Source organism: Aquarana catesbeiana, linkage group LG01, assembly GCF_042186555.1.
Source record: "Aquarana catesbeiana isolate 2022-GZ linkage group LG01, ASM4218655v1, whole genome shotgun sequence".
NCBI classification, from domain to species: Eukaryota; Metazoa; Chordata; class Amphibia; order Anura; family Ranidae; genus Aquarana; species Aquarana catesbeiana.
Window position 1 is genome coordinate 745,294,342 of NC_133324.1, and position 6,482 is coordinate 745,300,823.

Here is a 6,482-nt window from a genome sequence, read left to right on the forward strand (position 1 = left end):
CATTGACGGGGCCCCGCCCTGGACGGAGAGTATATAGCATGGGTAATTTTGCCTGATTCAACATCATGGAAGTACTTGTAGATTTGAGCCGGTCTACACATACCACTCACAGGTCAACAATGGGGTTAATTTATTCCCCTACTCACTTAATTTACTGGGAGCTCAGTCATCACTTTTTGGTACATTTCTTTTCTTGTTGGTGTTGGTGTTGGTGACGTGGCATGTGGACAATCCACAACTTGGGGCAGGTGACGTGGCAAATGTCAATCCGCAACTTGTGACAGGTGATGTGGCAAGTGACGTGGCAAGTGGACAATCCACAACTTGTGGCAGGTGATGTGGGAAGTGGACAATCCACAACTTGTGGCAGGTGACGTGGCAAGTGGACAATCCACAACGTGTGGGTGGCAAGTGAACAATCCACAACTTGTGGCAAGTGACGTGGCAAGTGGACAATCCACAACTTGTGCTAGGTGACATGGCAAGTGGACAATGCACAACTTGTGGCAGGTGACGTGGCAAGTGGACAATGCACAACTTGTGGCACGTGACGTGGCAAGTGATGTGGCAAGTGGACAATCGACAACTTGTGGCAGGTGACGTGGCAAGTGGACAATCCACAACTTGTGGCAGGTGATGTGGCAAGTGGACAATCCACAACTTGTGGCAGGTGACGTGGCAAATGACAATCAGCAACTTGTGGCAGGTGACGTGGCAAGTTACGTAGCAAGTGGACAATCCACAACTTGTGGCAGGTGACGTGGCAAGTGGACAATCCACAAATTGTGGGTGGCAAGTGGACAATCCACAACTTGTGGCAAGTGACGTGGCAAGTGGACAATGCACAACTTGTGGCAGGTGACGTGGCAAGTGGACAATCTGCAACTTGTGGCAGGTGACGTGGCAAGTGACGTGGCAAGTGGACAATCCACAACTTGTGGCAGGTGACGTGGCAAGTGGACAATCGACAACTTGTGGCAGGTGACGTGGCAAATGACAATCTGCAACTTGTGGCAGGTGACGTCGCAATTGACATGGCAAGTGGCCAATCCACAACTTGTGGCAGGTGATGTGGCAAGTGGACAATGCACAACTTGTGGGTGGCAAGTGGACAATCCACAACTTGTGGCAGGTGACGTGGCAAGTGGACAATCCACAAATTGTGGGTGGCAAGTGGACAATCCACAACTTGTGGCAAGTGACGTGGCAAGTGGACAATGCACAACTTGTGGCAGGTGACGTGGCAAGTGGACAATCTGCAACTTGTGGCAGGTGACGTGGCAAGTGACGTGGCAAGTGGACAATCCACAACTTGTGGCAGGTGACGTGGCAAGTGGACAATCCACAAATTGTGGGTGGCAAGTGGACAATCCACAACTTGTGGCAAGTGACGTGGCAAGTGGACAATGCACAACTTGTGGCAGGTGACGTGGCAAGTGGACAATCTGCAACTTGTGGCAGGTGACGTGGCAAGTGACGTGGCAAGTGGACAATCCACAACTTGTGGCAGGTGACGTGGCAAGTGGACAATCGACAACTTGTGGCAGGTGACGTGGCAAATGACAATCTGCAACTTGTGGCAGGTGACGTCGCAATTGACATGGCAAGTGGCCAATCCACAACTTGTGGCAGGTGATGTGGCAAGTGGACAATGCACAACTTGTGGGTGGCAAGTGGACAATCCACAACTTGTGGCAGGTGACGTGGCAAGTGGACAATCGACAACTTGTGGCAGGTGACGTGGCAAGTGGACAGTCCACAACTTGTGGCAGGTGACGTGGCAAATGACAATCTGCAACTTGTGGCAGGTGACGTCGCAAGTGATGTGGCAAGCGCACAATCCACAACTTGTGGCAGGTGACGTGGCAAATGACAATCCGCAACTTGTGGCAGGTGACATCGCAATTGACATGGCAAGTGGACAATCCACAACTTGTGGCAGGTGATGTGGCAAGTGGACAATGCACAACTTGTGGGTGGCAAGTGGACAATCCACAACTTGTGGCAAGTGACGTGGCTAGCGGACAATCCACAACTTGTGGCAGGTGACCTGGCAAGTGGACAATGCACAACTTGTGGCAGGTGACATGGCAAGTGGACAATCCACAACTTGTGGCAGGTGACGTGGCAAATGACAATCCGCAACTTGTGGCAGGTGACGTGGCAAGTGGACAATGCACAACTTGTGGCAGGTGATGTGGCAAGTGGACAATCCACAACTTATGGGTGGCAAGTGGACAATCCACAACTTGTGGCAGGTGACGTGGCAAGTGGACAATCCACAACTTGTGGCAGGTGACGTGGCAAGTGGACAGTGCACAACTTGTGGCAGGTGACATGGCAAGTGGACAATCCACAACTTGTGGCAGGTGACGTGGTAAGTGGACAATCCACAACTTGTGGCAGGTGACTCTGGACCTCTCACGCAATTTTCTACGTCGTTCTTCAAGAGCAATGTCTGGAGCATTTCCTCACATATGCTCATTATTGGATCCATTACAAAAAAAGCACAGAAATAGAGGCAAATACAAGTAGTCAACTGCTTTCTTTGCTGCTGCTACTCACTCTGGTGAAAATGGCTGAAATAGTTAACTAACAATGTTTTTTGAGCTTGGGGAGGGTCTTAAATGAGGTAATCTTAATAAACGTTTCTCTAGACGCAAACGCGGTTAAACGCAGCTAAATTCGGCATGCAAACACGGCTAAACAGGCGTTTTAAATGCCGGTTTCAAGGTGTCAAAAAAATTCGTTCAGAGGACTTTGCCTCAGCATCCCGTATACATGGGGCCTAATATTCTCTCACTACTCCAGAACTTTGCTACTGTCCTTCACGGTGCAGTATGTTCCTGGATGGTCTAGGTTTCCCTCCCAAGCCAGCGCTTGTTGGTGATTCTCTTCTTGTGGCTCTGCCCTATATTGCTCTACCACTGAAGTTCCCTGCAGTTTGGCTCTCAGCACAACAGCTTTGTCCGCAGCAGCATCGTGGCACAGCTGTTCTCTTGCTTCCTTGTATCAGCCTGCTGCAGAAGTAGGCAGCCATTACATTTTTGAGACCATAACCTCAGACTCCACTTAATTTTTCCTTCAGTTGTTCCAGTAGACAAGATGTTGTCAGACTTAGTTTACTGTACCAATCAGTGCCTATCGTAGATCCTTGTAGCAAGTACAGAATGTGTAAGAAGCGGGAAGAGCAATCAATAAACTGTACAGAACACTGTAATGATTACGTTACCTGCCTCTCATCTTTACACTTTAGCATTATTGCACAGACCCCAGACTGAGCTGGCTGTTTGGTTACAATCCCTGATAGGCACATGACAGCCATTCACACAGTGATTCACAATCACTCCATTCAGAAAACAGGCCATTCACACAGTGATTCACATAGTTACATAGTTACATAGTAGGTGAGGTTGAAAAAAGACACAAGTCCATCAAGTCCAACCTATGTGTGTGATTATGTGTCAGTATTACATTACATATCCCTGTATATTGCGGTCATTCAGGTGATTATCTAATAGTTTCTTGAAGCTATCAATGCTCCCCGCTGAGACCACCGCCTGTGGAAGGGAATTCCACATCTTTGCCGCTCTTACAGTAAAGAACCCTCTACGTAGTTTAAGGTTAAACCTCTTTTCTTCTAATTGTAATGAGTGGCCACGAGTCTTATTAAACTCTCTTCTGCGAAAAAGTTTTATCCCTATTGTGAGGTCACCAGTACAGTATTTGTAAATTGAAATCATATCCCCTCTCAAGCGTCTCTTCTCCAGAGAGAATAAGTTCAGTGCTCGCAACCTTTCCTCATAACTAAGATCCTCCAGACCCTTTATTAGCTTTGTTGCCCTTCTTTGTACTCGCTCCATTTCCAGTACGTCCCTCCTGAGGACTGGTGCCCAGAACCGGACAGCATACTCCAGGTGCGGCCGGACCAGAGTCTTGTAGAGCGGGAGAATTATCGTTTTATCTCTGCATTTGATCCCCCTTTTAATGCATGCCAATATTCTGTTTGCTTTATTAGCAGCAGCTTGGCATTGCATGCCATTGCTGAGCCTATCATCTACTAGGACCCCCAGGTCCTTTTCCATCCTAGATTCCCCCAGAGGTTCTCTCCCCAGTGTATAGATTGCATTCATATTTTTGCCACCCAAATGCATTATTTTACATTTTTCTACATTGAACCTCATTTGCCATGTAGTCACCCACCCCATTAATTTTCAAGATTTCCACATCCTGCGGAGAAGTTATTGCCCTGCTTAGCTTAGTATCGTCTGCAAATACAGAGATTGAACTGTTTATCCCATCCTCCAGGTCGTTTATTAACAAATTAAATAGGATTGGTCCCAGCACAGAACCCTGGGGAATCCCACTACCCACCCCTGACCATTCTGAGTACTCCCCATTTATCACCACCCTCTGAACACGCCCTTGTAGCCAGTTTTCAATCCATGTACTCACCCTATGGTCCATGCCAACGCACCTTATTTTGTACAGTAAACGTTTATGGGGAACTGTGTCAAATGCTTTTGCAAAATCCAGATACACCACATCTATGGGCCTTCCTTTATCTAATGGCAACTCACCTCCTCATAGAAGGTTAACAGATTGTTTTGGCAAGAACGATTCTTCATGAATCCATGCTGATTACTGCTAATGATATCATTCTTATTACTAAAATCTTGTATATAGTCCCTTATCATCCCCTCCAAGAGTTTACATACTATTGATGTTAGGCTAACTGGTCTGTAATTCCCAGGGATGTTTTTTGGGCCCTTTTTAAATATTGGTGCTACATTGGCTTTTCTCCAATCAGCTGGTACCATTCCAGTCAATAGACTGTCTGTAAAAATTAGGAACAACGGTCTGGCAATCACCTGACTGAGTTCCCTAAGTACCCTCGGATGCAAGCCATCTGGTCCCGGTGATTTATTAATGTTAAGTTTCTCAAGTCTAATTTTAATTCCGTCCTCTGTTAACCATGTAGGTGCTTCCTGTGTTGTGTCATGAGGATAAACACTGCAGTTTTGGTTACTGAAGCCCCCCGATTAACTTGTGAAGACTGAGGAGAAGAATGAATTCAATACCTTTGCCATCTCCCCATCCTTTGTAACCAGATGTCCTTCCTCATTCTTTATGGGGCCAATATGGTCTGTCCTCCCTTTTTTACTGTTTACATACTTAAAGAATTTCTTGGGATTTTTTTTGCTCTCCTCCGCTATGTGTCTTTCATGTTCTATCTTAGCCATCCTAATTGCACCCTTACATTTCTTATTACATTCTTTATAAATTCTGAATGCTGAGGATGATCCCTCAACCTTGTATTTTTTGAAGGCATTCTCCTTTGCTTTTATATGCATTTTTACATTGGAGTTAAGCCATCCAGGATGTTTGTTCGCTCTTTTAAATTTATTACCCAATGGGATACATTGGCTAATGCCCTTATTTAATATGCTCTTAAAGCAAACCCATCTCTCCTCCGTATTCTTTGTTCCTAATATTTTATCCCAATTTATGCCTTTTAGCAAGGTTTGTAGTTTAGGGAAGTTGGCTCTTTTGAAATTCAGTGTCTTTGTGTTCCCTTCATGTTTCCTATTTGTGTGATTTATACTGAAACTAATTGACCTGTGATCGCTGTTACCTAAATTGTCCCGTATTTCCACATCTGTTATCAGGTCTGTATTGTTGGTAATCAGTAGATCTAGTAATGTTTTATTTCTAGTTGGTGCGTCTACCATCTGACCCATAAAATTGTCCTGCAAGACACTAAGGAACTGGCGAGCCTTAAATGAATGCGCGGTTCCCTCCGCCCAGTCTATGTCTGGATAATTAAAATCCCCCATTATGATAACACTTCCCATCCTTGCTGCTAATCCAATTTGTGATAGGAGATCCGTCTCCACTTCCTCCCTCAGGTTAGGGGGCCTATAGCATACTCCCAGTATTATTTTCCCCTTAGCTTCATCCCTTTGGAGCTCTACCCATAAAGATTCCACCTCCTCCCTAGCCCCCTCAGTGATGTCATCTCTCACATTCACTTGTACATTATTCTTGATATATAGGCATACCCCTCCCCCTTTTTTACCCTCTCTATCCTTGCGGTATAGGGTATACCCTTGAATGTTTGCCAGCCAATCATGAGAGCTGTTGAACCAGGTCTCTGAAATTCCCACAAAATCCAAATCCTCCTTGTACAACAGTATCTCTAGTTCACCCATCTTGTCCGCCATGCTCCTGGCATTGGTGAACATGCCACATAGTTTAGACCGGTCGCATATTGTCCTCGTATTGGGTGTTTCAAGATTGCAACTAGGACTTGCTACTATACTCACCTTGTGTTTTTGTGCTTTGGTTAACCTACCACTAATGCCCCCAATACTACCCTCTGGAATATCTTCCGCGCTGGCTATCACTATCTCTGGGCCCTCCCCCCCATCGCCTAGTTTAAAAACCCCTCTAACTTTTTGGCCATCTTCATTCCCAGCAGA